This window comes from Euprymna scolopes, chromosome 29 (assembly GCF_053919585.1).
Source record: "Euprymna scolopes isolate OS-2025 chromosome 29, ASM5391958v1, whole genome shotgun sequence".
NCBI classification, from domain to species: domain Eukaryota; kingdom Metazoa; phylum Mollusca; class Cephalopoda; order Sepiida; family Sepiolidae; genus Euprymna; species Euprymna scolopes.
The window spans coordinates 80,505,159-80,522,313 of record NC_136510.1 but is presented as its reverse complement, the minus strand read 5'-3'; the positions used below and the strand labels follow the sequence as shown (position 1 = coordinate 80,522,313).

At 34.6% G+C, this 17,155-nt stretch overlaps 1 protein-coding gene across 12 annotated transcripts in view; it reads left to right on the top strand.

Annotated features, from left to right (window-relative positions):
- Window positions 1-17,155, top strand: part of LOC145252749 (putative cysteine desulfurase) — a 601,560-nt gene that overhangs the window by 420,586 nt on the left and 163,819 nt on the right. The gene's annotated exons all lie outside the window — the stretch shown is intronic.

The following is a 17,155-nucleotide window of genomic DNA, read 5'->3' as shown; positions in this document are numbered from 1 at the left end:
AGAATATAGATAGATTTCTATGAGTCGTTCTGTTTATAATTGTTTATTTTTTAAACTATTTTTGAACTCTAGACCAAACATACACAATTTTTATAAATTCTTGTAAATTTAAATTGAAGTTTTCTTAAAAAAAAAAAGCTCATTTTTAATGAATGTCTTTTGACTCTTATGAATTTCGCACCGAAAAATATTCGTGTCACGATACTCGAGAGGCCTCTCTTGATGACAAACACTACATTGCATCGTAGATGCAAGTATTTTTCGTTCTGTGAAAAAATTATGAGAAGAATCAAAGTTGCGTAAGCATTTTCTTATTATAAATGTACAAAATATATTTAGTAGAGAAAATAAAATAAATATAAATTTAAAATGAAATAGAATAACTAATATGGAATAAAATAAAATAAAAATAATTTTAAAATGAAATAAAATAAAAATAAATTTTAAATGAAATAAAATAAAAACAAGCCACAAAATAAAAGTATGAATGAGATTTGCTCAAAGAAAAAGAAATCAAAACAGAAAACACGCTCGATTAATTTGGATTGGAGTTTAAAATCAATTTGGCATTTTTTTTTTTTTTTTTTTTTTTTGGCTTAAAATTTTTTTTTTGTTTTTGGTCTGAAAAAGTTTTTCATGGCTAAATAGACCAATGTTTGCGCAGGATCGACACTCGTCATCAAGTACCCAGATACCATAATACTTAAAATTAAAAATTAGTTAAATTCAAATGTTGATATATATTTTAATTTAAACGCAAAAACCCCCGATTTGGACGCTAAAAACGTACACAGTAGAATAATACGTTTTATTGTCGCGTTGATTTTGTACGCATGCGCAACCGAAAGTCATAAACCGGATGTTGGGTTACAGTACCCGTTACAAGGTCATTTGAGTTTTATACTAGGAGGCCGCCCGGCGTTCCCCGGCCGTAAAATACGCTTAAATATGTTATTTTAATTCATACAGATTTCGTATTTATAATTATAGAGCCACTTCTCAATTGATTGTAGTCAATATATAGTAGTGATTTCAAAAGTTTTTAAAATATATGACTGATGTGCCATCAGCTGAAATCGAAACCAAAACATATAGCTCTCCAGCGTTCTTCGTTGCCATATGAGCTAAGTTCATACACAAATAAACACATTGAAAAATAAATTCGTATAAATGTATGCTTGCGCATGCGTGAAAGTAACACGTTTAATCGACTTACAATCGTCAAGTTCCATTTTTCCACCCATTTTGACCCCTTAGAAACTGTTTTTACCTGCTATAAACCAAAGCGAATTTGTTCTGCGGGTACAAATCCCCTATGTATCAAGTCTCAAGTCTGTAGACCAAAAATTTACAGAGTACTTTGGTAGAGACCGTTTCACACAGACAAGGTCACTTTATATATATATATATATATATATATATATATATATATATATATATATATATATATATATATATATATATATATCGCTTTGAAGATGATATACAAGAAAACCTTACGCACCAGGGGTAAATCGTTAGTTATTAAAAGATGCAAAAAAAAAACGAATTAAATTGTCATGCAAGAGTAAATACTTGAAGATGTATGAGTAAAAAAGACAAATGGGAATCCGTGTAAAATATATAAATAAAATAATTTTTAAATAATGTGTGTGTGTGTGTGTATATTTTCCTTGCCCCCATTTGTGAATTATTCCACAGATTTCTGCCTTTTGGATTACTTTGGACCATCTTCTAATTACGCGATTCCCTTGGATTTTACTTGTGGAAATGGAAACTTAACCAACTTTTTTTGGATTTTACCGTTATTGGATATTTTACCCTTCACCAGACTATCCATTCACGTGAAATCGCCTATTTCTTCACCATATTCCCTCTGCTTCGCTTTTTGTTATCGAGTAAGATCTATGACTTACTTGTAGTTTCATCAAGCAAAATCCAATCCCGCATTTTGCTAAATCCTACCCTCTGATGAGAAGGAAAGTATTTCTTCGAAAATCCGCGGATTAAGGACTATCCACTTATTTTGTGCTTCCTTTTTAAAATTAAATATGTTTTCAACTCTTTTTGAAAGTGTTTTTAACATGTTTTATTAACAACTTGTTCTTATATATATATATATATTTATATATATATATATATTTATATATATTTATATATATATATATATATTTATAAATATTTATATAAATATTTTTATATATATAAATATTTATATAAATATTTATATATATATAGATATATATAAATATTTATATAAATATATATATATACATACATATATATATATATATATATATATATATATATATATATATATATATATATATATATATATATATACAACAGTACAAAATATAGGTACAATTAGGATGAAGAGAGTATAAGAATGTTTAAAATATCTCTCCAAGAAAGTCTAATCATTTAACAATTTTTTTCTGCCGACAAAGCGAAGGTTTGTGTGAAAAACTTGAGACTGACTCCAAAACAATATAGAACCAGTTCATGTTCTATACACTTAATGTTGCATTACCGATTCATTCAGGTTGGTTAAATATTTACATAAGTTGCAACCTAGTTTTGCGAACAACTTCATGTGTTCATTTGACGTTTCCAGCCTTTTTACCAATGTCCTGCTACAGGAGACCATTGGTATTTGTGGTATAATAGTAATCTACCCCCCCAACACACACACACATTTCCTTAAGATTTGTTGAACTCATGTTGATCTGTATTAAGTTAGTGGAATTCAGCCTTGATAACGTTATGTACAGTCAGATCGACGTGGTTCAGATGGGAAGGACCTTTGATACAAACACGTTTGTACAACTTAAAACCGCATAAAGTACATATTATTTCGTTCAACACAAAGTGTTGATTTCAGTGTATCTACGAGGAATCTTATTTCTTTGTGGGACTGATGTATGCTAACACGGTGTAAGTTGCATTAATAACCCGCATCGATTGCGTAATAATATTGGTGAACCTGGCCGGGTTTTTCGCAGAGCTGTCAAGAAGGATTGGCTTCGTAGGCTACACAAAACAGCATATCATTCTTAATGTTATGGTCTGGTTGAAAGAACGCGTCGGAAAATTAGCAACACACCTCGATATTTATCTAGTTTATCCAACAATTTATGTTTTTATCTATCTATCTATCTATCTATCTATCTATTTAACTTTGTTTCTATATCTCTCTCTATCCCTGTATTTCAAGCATTATTTGACCCTCCTCCCTCTCTCTCATTTCCTCTCTCTCTCTCACTCTCTCTCTCTCTCTCTCTCTATCTCTCTCTATCTCTCTATACACATATATATATAAATATATATGTGTGTGTGTGTGTGTGTGTGTGTGTGTGTGTGTGTGTGTGCGTGTGTGTGTGTGTGTGTGAGTGTGCATGTGTGTGCGTGTGTGTAAAGCGTGGGGATGCGTTGAAAAAAAATCATTAAAGTTCTGGATCGCAAATACGAAAGCTAAAATAGAAATTATTTATATAAAACCACGGAGAGAGAGAAAGAGAGAGAGAGAGAGAGAGAGAGAATTATTATTATTATTATTATTATTATTATTATTATTATTATTATCTACAAACACTAGTGTTTCATGCTTACGCAATCTTCGGTATACGAAATGATAACCGAACCTAGTTGTAAAGTCACATTTGACTCAGCAGCTTGGCATTTAACCCCGACGCCAACATCAATTTAACATGTAAGCAGAAAGAACTTAAACTCTATATGATGTTGAATCTGACGGACATATACAGTTGGTGCAAGAATAGTGTCGTTTTTTTGACGTTCAACTATATATATGTGTGTGTGTGCGTGTGTGTGCGTGTGTGTGTGTGTGTGTGTGTGTGTGTGTGTGTGTGTGTGTGTGTGTGTGTGTGTGTGTGTGTGTGTGTGTGTGTGTATAAATGACATTATTTTTGAACCAACCTAATAGCTTAGTCATATAGTGTCACACAGAAGAATACCAATTCCAGGATGAGTAAAATTAAGTACAGATTTGCACTATTTTTATGTACACTTACGAAGCTTAGAATAAATATGTAACAATACTAAATCATGTGTCTAGAACTCCATTGTATGATTTTCATTCTAGATGTCAGAAATTGAATATTTAAGCTCAAGTGATCTTTATGAGAAATTGGAATTCCGGAAATCTTGCTTTATTGGTGTCTAATAAATATGGAAAAAATTAAATGCCAATCAGAAAAAATGATTTTGTTAAAATGGTATTAAAACTCTAAAGTTATTTTAAATACCCTAAAAAAATGAGGTCGAAGCTCTTCATGAAATTTAATTGTGTGCAAAAAGAGGACAAAAATTAGGTGGATCCGAAATTTCATGAAGGGCTTCCACCTCATTTTTGCTCTTTTTGCACACAATTAAATTTAATTAATTATAAGCCAAATCACACACCCTTACGCATAGAAGCTGTGTAAAAAAAAAAATCAAAATGATCACTTAGTTAGTTTAAGAGTGAAGTATACACATAGAAATATATAGACATATACACATACCTTACTTTATATACATACACCCACTAAATATTAAAGTTTACAAAAAAAATGTGCCCATGTTACTCACCGTGTTGCCGAGGATATATATTCCAAAATTCATGATGCCCTTCTTAATGGCATCCTCACGATAAGAATAAAATAATTTATCAATTCCGATGTCGTTGCAGTGCTGACTACATGGATCGAACGCAGTTGAGATTGGATAATAGAGTCCAATAGAACATACCTATCAGAATCAGGAATGAGACCTGCTTAGTAACGGATGTGCTAAGTAGCACATCCGGGTCTTCAATAGCCGATCATCTGCTTAAAAAACCTGTCTTGCGCATTTACTCATTTACCATTTTGAGTCGTGTGCATCGAGATTTTTACCAGAAGATTTCGAAGACCATTCCCGTTCGTTTGAATAGAGCTTCTCTTTGTAAACAGAAGCAATGTCACTTAGCTTTGAACGTGATTAGCTTCTACGAGATTCTGTCATTTGTACGCTGGGCTTATTTTGGAATACATTCTATCTAAATAACTATTTTGCATTTTGGATCAACTCGAAAGAAGTTTCATTCAAGCTGAAATATTATGCGCGGTTTGTTTTTATATTAGTTGTTTTTACATATCCAACATTTTTTCAATTTTTTTCTTTTTTGGCAATTTATAACTGCAATAAATTGCGGTTTCACTTAATACCTTAACTAGCAAATACTAGCATTGCTACAAATATAATTTGCTGATTTCTTTATGTCATCTGATGAGAAGAATAACAAGAATAGCATTCTTTGAAACTCCGCGGAATAAGGACTTTGTAAATTGTTTTTTGGAGTATTCAGGCGAACAATAAATTTTGATTGTAAAGTTCAACTTACAGTTTTAATTTTCTTTCTCTTATAATAAGCTCTACTCTCTATTGCGTATTGAGCTTTTTTAAGTCCGTTGGGATTAAATTTTCTATATATAAATACTGTTATTTATATTACTTTCAAGTTTACCATTGCGTATATCAGGTAAACACTACATCCCTTTCTTTTCATTAATATATATATATATATATATATATATATATATATATATATATATATATATATACTGTCTTCATGATTTTTCTCCCCGTTAGCACACTTTATTTCAAACGTATTCAAAACGTATATTTTCCGTCTTGGACTCATCTCGCTTTTATAAATAAAATGCATCCCTCGATCTAGCTCTAGAAAAGTGAGGACGAAACCGGTCAGTTGACCTCCCATTTTAATCATGAGTATCAAACAAGTCTTCCAATCATAAAAGCAAAATATAATGCATAGTATTTAACTAACTAAATTAAATGATGTGATACAGGGCCGGGAAAGTGGGATTTGAAAAGCCAAAGCACTTGGGATAGAGAGAGAGAGAGAGAGGCGGGGGGGAGAGAGGCGAGAGAGAAAGAAAGAAAGAAAGAAAGAAAGAAAGAGTAGTCTAGCCTACAATGTTTGCTTGGGTAGTCTTCTCGACATTTCCTGATAAGGGCGCCACAGGCGATAACAATAAATGAACCTTCTTAAATATCTAAAGAAATGGCAGAAACACTAGAGGATGACCTCCAATCTGTAGTGGAATGAGGACAAAAATGGATGGTCACATTCAATGCTGCCAAGACTAAACTTGTTTCCTTCAATAATTACAAGAAACCTTCTTTACCACCAATAGCAACGACCAAAGACTCTTTATCTGAAAGTACATCTTTTAAACTCCTCAGCCTAACGTTCACAGGAAACATGAGTTGGAACAATTACATTGAGAGCATTACCACGACCGCTGCGAAGAAGGTAGGTTCTCTCTACCGTACTAGAAAGCTACTAATGCCCGAAAGTATCCTGTACCTCTATAAGGCCACCATTCGCCCATGTATGGAGTATTGTTGTCATATTTGGGCTGGTGCATCTGCCACAAGTTTTTCGCTCCTAGATAAGGTTCAAAAGAGTCGCAAACCTGATAAGCCTTGAACTGTCATCTAAGCTTCAGCCTCTGTCCCATCGACGAAATGTTGAATCCCTCTGCCTGTGCTATAAGTACTTTAACGGTGAATGCTCCGACGAGCTGCAAGCACTCGTGCCCCATCGACGTAAATACCCCCGACAAACCCGACAAGCAGCTAAATCCCACCCCTTCACAGTAGAGATCCCCAGATGTAAGAAAGCCTTCTACTCCAGTAGTTTCTTCCCCAGAACCGCTAGACTTTGGAATTCCCTTCATGGTCCCTTCTTCCCCAACTGTACTGACATGCAGAAGTTCAAGTGTAACATGAACCGACATCTTGCTGCCCAACTCCCTACATAGTACCCCTGTAGCTTATGTCACTGATAGTAACCCATATACAATGCATACTTAACTTTATATAGAGACAGATTGATCAGTAGATAGATTTGTCGATTTATTGCGACCCAGTTCATCGTGTTTATATGCAGTTTCCGGCTTTTGTCATGTAATATTTCCTCTTATAAATAATCCATGTTTGTTATCTTTTGTGGAAGTTAAATCTGAATAAAATACAACTAAAATGAGACCAAAAAAAGTCTAGAAAACACTTAAAGTAAGAATACATTAAATATATTACATAAAATGGTAATTGTCTGTGTATATGTGTGTATGTTTGTATATTCAGCTCAGTCCAAAAAAAATAAATAAAGGACAAAATAACTGCAAAGTTGGTATTTCTTGGTTGGCGTCGCCCCAGAGTATTCTATATAATTAACCAACTCTGTGGACCGTCCGGCCATGTTTGCTTGAATCTTGTCTTGGACGAACGAGAGATTCCATCTTATAAAAAAGGGATGTCATATATATATATATATATATATATATATATATATATATATATATATATATATGAGACAAAAGGTCTATATTCCAAATTTCAAGATTTTATTCATCTTACCGTTTATTTCTTTATTTTCGTTTATTTCAACATCTGAAAATTTAAATATATATATATATATATATATATATATATATATATATATATATATATATATATATTGTCGCTTATTTGTATATGTTCTGTAGTTACATCGAGCTTCATCATTTAAAGGATTCGTATAAATAAATAGTGAAATATAATTGAATAAGCATATTTCCCATATATATATATATATATATATATATATATATATATATATATATATATATATATATATATATATATATACGAATTGGTGTGGCTTAGACGCTAAGGAATGAGGGTGAAGGGTTATATTTTTTGTGTTTTGATTCTAGCTGATGGCACACAAGGTGTGTGTGTATATATATATATATATATATATTTATATATATATATATATATGTATATATATATATATATATATATATATATATATATATATAGTTTTGATCTCACTATCACTATTATATATTACGCTCAATTTCCTAATCGATAGAAAATTGTCTTTATAGCAATAAATGCGTAATTTGCATGGATTAAAATCTTACGATCGGGCAACGTCAGATGGCCTGCTAGTCATTTCTAAAATTTAGAAAAAAATTCTTCATTCTTTCATTTCAAACAGACAGAGATTTCGTCAGGGGCAACAATTTTACAGTCATATTATGTACGAGGGACGTAACTTTACTTTTAAGGGACGTAACTCTACTTTTTTCTTATAAAGAGGTTAATTCCCTTATAAATTCTCTTTGTGTGTACCATAGAGAGGGATGGGCTGGGTGGTGAAGAAAGAGGGGTTTAATGATGGTGGGAGAAGCTAGGTGAAGGGGAAAAAGAGAAAAACGGAGATGTGATGTTAGACTTTTGCCCCTAGGTAACGCTAGGTAACCCTGCTAGCTACATATAAAGCGAGTCAAAAAGTCCAGTAAATAAATATCGCAATGTGTGTCCTTGCATCTCTATTATGAACGTTGTCCGTCAGTCGATTGGTGAATTAAATTTCCGTAAGTTTGATACGAGCACGTCTTATAAATGCATCCAGGTATCGCTATCGAAGATGATGTTCGTCGGTCAGGCTGTCATGCTTAAATCTGATTCAGCGTTTTTGTTTACCTGTTTGCCTGTCATGTTTAAGGTTTTAAATAGAATTTTCTTTAGTTAACAATGCTAAAGTTTTAAATAGCATTATTTCCGTCGGTCTGTCACGCTTCGGTTTGAAATAGCATTTTGGTTGGTTTCTAAATTGTAAATTCAAAAATAAAATGTTTTTGGTCTGTCATGCTAAAGATTTAAAATTTTAAATTTTTCCTTGTTCAACTGCATTCATGTTTCTCTTGGTCTGTCACGCGTTGATCTTATTTTGTCCTTAGTCCTCGCATTCCAGCACCGATGTTTTCGACCTTGAAGTCGTATTTCTTTTATTTATTTATTTTTTTTATATCAAGTGGTTTCATGACTTGTCTGGGGCGATTTCCATTCCCTAAGATTTTTTTTCTCTGTTTGTAACGCTTAAATTAAAAAAATAGAATTTTTGGCTTTAACATTTAAATTAAATTTTAAAATAAATTTTATTTTCTCTGCCATGCTTATTTATCTTTAACTCTTTTGCGTCTCAAACAAGGCGTGTTGTCACTTGAACGTAAAGATTATTATTTAGAATAAATCTAGCAGTTGGATAGAAGAAACTATTAGAGTAGGAGGATTTCCATCATCTCGAGACCTCTACAGTGAAGAGGTTGGATTTTGCTGCTTGTATGGTTAGTAAGGGTATTTACATCAAGTGAGTAAAGGTGCTATGAGTTCGTCAGAGCATATTCCATCAAAGTATCGATAAAATAGGAATAGGGGTGCAACATTGTGGCGATGGTGTAACGTAGTCGTTAATATGTAGGGGCCTAATACATTGTAGACTCCGTCACAAGGAATATAAGAAAGAAAAGGAAAGACATTCAGTGAGTTCTCGTCTCGGCTGTGACGTCACCCTCATGTCTCTAATGTGATCATCGGTCTGCGCACACGTTCTTCTTTTTTCTTTCTTGCTTGCTGTGACGTCACATCGCACACGACTCGGTCATTTGCATACAGCTGTTATACGCGCGTCCGCTTTGTTACAATGGGACTGAAATTGGAGCTTGGTTGATAATGCGGGACCAATTTGATTGTAGACTCTTTTGGGGACTCTGTTTAAGAGTGTTAAGAGTATTGTTTTCCTAGGTCTGTCACGTTTCAATTTGAAATAGCATTTTGTCTGTCTGCTACACTAAATTTTAAAATAGAATTTTTCCTTCTTCAACTATGTTCATTTAATATCTTCATCTGTCACGCTTCTCATTGAAATTGCATTGTCATTAATAAACGCGCAAATTGATTAGATGCAGCTTAAAATAGATACGTCCTTGTTTTAAATAACTTAAGCAATATAAAAAAAACCTAAACAATGAGAATCAGAAGATGACTGTCAAGCGATTGTTCATATGACCGCATTTTTTTTTTATCTTTGGCGTGAATTCTCTTTCTTTCGTTTGCTTTTGTCCAGAATCAATTGACTTTGTTATCGTCTTGAATAGGGATTAGAGAAAGAAAGAAAGAAAGAAAAGAACAAGAAAGAAAAGAAGGAAAAATAAAGGGGTCAAGAAAAGAAAAAGAAAAAGAAAGAAGTAGTTCACAAGAAAATGAATGCAGCGGGCAGCACAACTCATAGCTTCACTATATCTCACTCCCTATCACAAATTGTTACGTTTCCAACCCGTTTCCCTGACCAGGAAGAACAACACGCATCACTTCTAGATCTGTTTTTGACCACAGTTCCCGATGACTGCATAACGAAGGCCCACAGCCCACTCGGGAACGCTGATCATGCAGTGAAAATGGTTGAAATCGCCCTAAACTCTAGAGCCAAAACTGAAGAGCCAGTGCTCAAAACAACGAGATATTATAAAAAGGCTGACCGGGAAGCCATCAGGGAACTAATCAGAGATGCTCCATGGAGAAATATTTTTTCTCTCCCTGCTGAACAGTGTGCAAACGAGACCACTGACTGGTTCAAAACTGCAATCGAAGCGCATGTTCCCATGCGGAAATTTTATAGTAAGCCCCACTTTCCCCAATGGTTTACTTCGACTTGCGCAACTGCCATTGCTCAAAAGCAGCATGCATACCGTAGGTTTAACCGACATAAGTCTAGTTCAAACAGACTGAAGTATATAGAAGCTAGAAATAACGTTAAGAAAGAAATAGCGACAGCTAAAAGAGAATTTACGGAAACCACTAAAAAGCGCATCGAAGCACAAAAACTAGGAAGTCGAGACTTCTGGAAAATCTACAACAGTGTAGTAAATAATGGGCAATCAACAATTCCCCCACTAACTAACAATCACGAGTTTGTCTCCTCAGCAACCGACAAGGCTAACATGCTTGCCAGTCGGTTTGCCTCAAACTCCACACTGGACCCTTCCAACCACCCCCTACCTGACTTTCCTATGCGGACAGACGCCACGCTAGACGATCTGAAAACCACCCCTGCTCAGGTGCATGCTATCATAAAAAACCTTGACACTTAAAAAGCATGTGGACCCGATCTTATCCCAGCTGTGCTATTAAAAAAGTGCTCAGCCGAAGTAGTTCCAGTTCTCTCCAAACTCTACAACAAATGCCTTAATGAATCTTGCTTTCCGGGCTGTTGGAAAACTGCTTCTGTTGTACTAGTATTCAAGAATTCTGGCGAAAGGACTGACCCATCAAATTATCGCCCCATTAGCCTCCTCCCACTTTTTGCCAAAATATTTGAGACCTTAATTAACCATGCTCTAGTCCAGCACCTTACAGATGCTAAACTTCTGACTGACAAACAATATGGATTTAGACAAGCCCGTTCCACAGCAGACATCCTAACTGTAATCTCTGAACGTATATACCATTCACTGGACAAAGCGGGTGAGGGCAGAGCGGTAGCTCTAGATATATCTAAAGCTTTTGACAGGGTATGGCATGAGGGTCTCCTCAGGAAAATTAGATCATACGGTATCACTGGTAGAATACTTAAAATAATTACATCCTTCTTAGATAATAGAAAAATCCAGGTTGTCCTCGACGGTCGTACATCTAAACAATATGATATAAATGCGGGGGTGCCCCAGGGTTCTATCCTTGGACCTCTATTGTTTCTGATATTCATAAATGACCTCCCCGACAAAATTTCCTCTGAGATAGGTATATATGCTGATGACACTACACTCTATGGCAGACACGGCAGGAAGACGAATGAACACATTTCTAAAGAAATGGCAGAAACACTAGAGGAAGACCTTCAATCTGTAGTGGAATGGGGACAAAAGTGGTTGGTCGCGTTCAATGCTGCCAAGACTAAACTAGTTTCATTCAATAATTATAAGAAACCCTCTCTACCACCTATAGCAATGGCCAACGACTCTTTATCTGAGAGTAATCTTTCAAATTCCTTGGCCTAACGTTCACAGGAAACATGAGTTGGAACAATTACATTGAAGGCATTGCCAGGGCCGCTGCAAGAAAGGTGGGCTCTCTCTACCGTGCTAGAGAACTACTAACACCCGAAAGTATCCTGTACCTCTATAAGGCCACCATTCGCCCATGTATGGAGTATTGCTGTCACATCTGGGCTGGTGCATCTGCTACTAGTCTCTCGCTCCTTGACAAGGTTCAAAAGAGAGTCGCAAACCTGATAGGCCCTGAACTGTCATCTAAGCTTCAGCCTCTGTCCCATCGACGAAATGTTGCATCCCTCTGCCTTTTCTACAAGTATTTTAGTGGTGAATGCTCTGACGAACTGCAATCACTAGTGCCCCCCGACGTGAGCACCTCAACAAACCCGACAGGCTGCTAAATCCCACCCCCACACTGTAGAGATCCCTAGATGTAAAAGATCTTTTTACTCCAATAGTTTCTTCCCCAGAACCGCTAGACTCTGGAATTCCATTCCAGGTCCCTGCTTCCCCGACAGTACTGACGTGCAAAAGTTCAAGTGTAAGGTGAACCGATATCTTGCTGCCCAAATCCCTACATAGTACCCCAGTAGTTGTTGCCCCTGATAGTAGCCCCCTACACCAAAGTGGCAATTTGCCTTGTTTGCGGTGAAAATGTAATTTTAAAAAAAATTAAAAAAAGAGGGATAGTGAAAAAGATACCGAAATATAATGTTATTAAGGCGAAGAAATATAACATTATGAAGAAGTAAAAGAAATATTATCAAGAAGAAGAAGAAGAAGAAGAAGAAGAAGAAGAAGAAGAAGAAGAAGAAGAAGAAGAAATTTATCACTATTCCAAAATATTCTCAACCTTTGGATTTTTTTAGTTGGATTTTTTTTCTTGAGCATCAAGTCAATTCCTTTGACTTTAGATATTCAAGCTGTATTAACAATATCGCCGTTCCTAACAGGCAAGTCTTTGGTAAAAATTGGAAAAGAAATTGTTTTGTACTTTGTTATAGATCGAGGAGTTGGCATTGTATTATTATTATCATTATTATTATTATTATTATTATTATTATTATTATTATTATTATTATTATTATTATTATTGTTGTTGTTGTTGTTGTTGTTGTTGTTCTTCTTCTTCTTCACTAGGAGTAAAGATTTATTTCCGAGAACAATCTGTGGAGTCTGAGTGACAAAAAGTCTCACCAGATTTCCAGTTGTCACCATCTCTTTCGATAATCTTTACAAATTAGTTTACGTTATCACAACAGCCGTTTAGCATGGATTTCTCGTTGGTAGCGACCATTGGTTTTCACTGGAATTTTGCTGGTATTAGTCCCCACCCCAAAATCCTCTTCGCACTTATTAAGTAGAGGTCTGGTTAGTGATTTCTTTCCTTGCTCCTTTCATCCTCCTTGACCCTTCTCGATTATTTGGTGCGATGTGGCATTATTATTATTATTATTATTATTATTATTATTATTATTATTATTATTATTATTAAGAAGAAGAAGAAGGAGAAGAATGGAATATATTTTCAATGGGAATAATAAATATATTATCAAGAAAAAATATACTTAAAAAAACGAAGATGTAAAACAATAAATATGTATAAAAAAAAAAAAGATAAAAATAAAGATGGCGACCCTGGAAAAAGAATAATTTATTTGTTTTGTTTCGTCGTTGAGCGACGATGAGGGTGAAGCAAAATGGATCTTAAGATGTCGGCAAGAAAGCTTTTGTCAACTTGAAAATGTTGACCTTTCGAAAGGTCGTTAGCTTTTGTTGTCAACAACGGGCTAAAAAAAAAAGATATTTCTCAAAAAAGTTTCGCCTTACACTTATAAGTGACTTAAGCGACACGGTCGTAGTGGTGAAAGACCACCGCCAGATAGCACTTAATTTAGGGTAACACATTCCATGCTTTGACTGGTACAAGTCATTAGACAGATGTGTAGAAAAATATAGAAAGAGATAAAACAGAACAAGACAGATACGAACAGGAATGCGAGCGCGATCTTCAGACTGTCTAATCTTCGAGGTTGGAGTCGAATTCATTATTTGTTATAAATCAGTCTATATGTTTTTTGTTTCTTTCTTTCTTTCTTTCTATTTTTTTTTTTTTTTTTTTTTTTTTGCTACTGGAAGTATAATAAAAATAAATTATCTTATATGTAATACTAGCAGGCTACCCGGCGTTGCCCTGTCGTAAAATACGCATAAATATATTTTATTTTAATTAATGCAAAAACTGAGACATGTGGATGCGAGCATTATGGTTTTTTTTTCTAAACAGTTCACTTCTTGTGAGACAAAAAATTACTCGAGCTGAAATCGAAACAAAAACCCAAAGACAGCTAGTCAAGTACGATAACCATTACGCCAGCTTGCAGCGTTCTTTAAAAACTGTTTTCAAACTTACTTATTCTTAACATAGGAAGTTGCATTTGAACGATTTATGCATGGACATTCGTGAAACAGTTGACAAACTGATCAAAATCCGATGACACCCACGTATTAATTTTTCAATGTTGACACTTTAGCAGCCTTTTTTTTAAGTTTTATACGTGTCTGAATATCCTATATATCAAATTTCAAGTCTGTAAATCAAATGTTCGTTGAGTATATAGATTGAGAATTGTCCTCTCTCCCTCTCCCTCTCTCTCTCTCTCTCACACACACACACACACACACACATGCACACACATTCTCACTTTTATATATATATAGACTATGTTCCGTCTGAGAATTCAATAAGAACTATTTACAAGTGCAAATCAAAAATTTAAAGCAGTCAAACTAAAAGTATCACATTTTTGTGACACGAAAGCTCATTCGTAGTCTAATGTGACGGATGGCGTTGTTTATATCAATGTGATTGTGTGTGACGTGTTTCTAATGTCTATAGTGAGCTTCTTCACTATATGAACCATATGTCTCTCTCTCTCTCTCTCTCTCTCTCTATATATATATATATATATATATATATATATATATATATATATATATATATATATGTGTGTGTGTGTGTGCATAACTGTGTATTTCACGGTCCGTGTGTATGTCAACATTATTACATAAACACATGCATTTGACGACATACCTGTTTTTCCGCTGCCGGTTCTCTGGAAGATATTCAGCCAATCAGGGGGAGAAAGATTCTGTGTAAACAAGACGTTTCAAAGAAAAGCCTAGACGCTGTGTATTTCTATACATAAATATTCTTTTGTTTCTCCCAGGTAGTCGACATTATCAAAGGAGTGATCGACGATCTTTGTTTGAGTGGTTAGTTCTTACACGTATCACGTCTGAGACTTCCCCCTCCCTCAGGAGGAGATACCTTTCAGATCATCTTCTTCTGTTAACGTCCCCAATCCTACTCAACTATTTTCCTAGCTAACTAGAACACGTGACAGACAGACATGTACTTCTGATGAGCTAGTCAGATCTTTTCCGGTGCAACTGTATCGGTCACCGAGTTTGATGCATTTTGACATGTTTTGATAATATAATAAAACATAGTTCTACATCTCTCTTGTTTACTTCCAGTTAGATAGATAGATAGATAGATAGATAGATAGACAGAAAATAACAGCTAATTTCTCTTCTGTTCAACAAGTACATAGCAGTAGCAGATGGGAGATATATCGCGTCAATGTTGTCATTTTCCTTTTGGCAACATTGTCATTTGGACGTAGTCAAATATCTGTTTTTACGAGGAAGCATTATATAAATAAATAGAGAACCCCATTACTCTCTTTCACCAGTGGGGTGACCCCATACGAAAAGCGTCTATATTTATAAAATATAATTATCGACAGACACGTGTCTTCGGGTTTTGCAGTTCATCAATGTGATTGAACCTAGCAAGATTCGAACGTGTTCCATTACCACTGCGCCACAGAAGCTCGCTACACGTCATGTTCGTCATTTTTATTGTTGTTTTTGCAATATTTACACTTGAACGTATGGCAAGCAGATTTTACGATAACGCAAAATCATTAGACATAAGTATGGAAACATGTGGACAGTACTGGAAATATGAGAATACTTATTGTCTTTCAGATTCTAAGGATATTTCTAATAATAATAATAAGAAGAAGAAGAAGAAGAAGAAATAAATAAATAAATAAATAAATAAAAACATCAGAAAGTTTGAGATCGCAATGAAACAATAATAACAATACAATGCCAACACTTCGAACTGTAAGTAAGTCAAGGTGATTTCCATTGTAACTGAAAAGCTTGGGACCATAACAAAAAAAAGCCATCATAAATGGCTTAACCAGATCGACAAGACAATTTCTTTTCCAATTTTGCAAAAGGCTTGCCTGTTAGGAACGGCGATATTGTTAATACAGCTTGAATGTCTAAAGTCAAAAGAATTGACCTGATGTTTAAAAAAAAAAATCCAACAAAAAACATCCAACGGTTGAAACTACTATGGAATAGTGAGCACTAACCAGACCTCCACTGTATAAGTGCGAAGAGAACTGGGACCTTAAGGGAGGGAGTTATTGCGACTCAAACGCCAGTAAAGACCAATGGCCGCCACCAACGAGAAATCAATGGCAAGCAGCTGTTGCGATAATGCAAATTTATTTGCAAATGTTATCGAAAGAGTTGGAGAGTACTGGAAAATCTGTGGAGACTTGTTGTCACTCAGCTTCCAGGCTGTATTCAATAAGATCTTTGATGACCTGCGTGAAAGCTCCTTGTGAGCCAATAATAATAATAATAATAATAATAATAATAATAATAATAATAATCTGCAGTGGTTATCAAAAGAAGTGGAGAGTACTGGAAATCTGGGGAGACTTGTTGTCACTCAGACTCTAGAAAATGCCACAAGTTGTTCTCCAAGAGAAATCTTTGATAATGGCCTGTGTGACTACTCTTAATGAGTAAAAAAATAAATAAATAATAATAATTGTTTTATACTGAAAAGCGAAAGATACACGGAACGCTCTAAAAATCTGGAAAAAAAATAGCGCATGAAAGTCGGGCAAATTAAATAGACAGGCGATCCCCGTTAGTAACTCATAGATATTATCATTTAGACGTGATATAAAAAGTTTTAAGAAGGAATGAGCCGACCGAAAAGTCCAGCGAAAAAAGCCTTTTACAGACATACACAAAAAGCGAACATACATACATACATACATACATACATTTTCACTTTTATATATATAGATGTTCCTAAACTCATATTTGCTTCATGGTATTGGTTTTTATGTAAAAAAAAAAAACTTTTTTTTTTTTGCGCTATC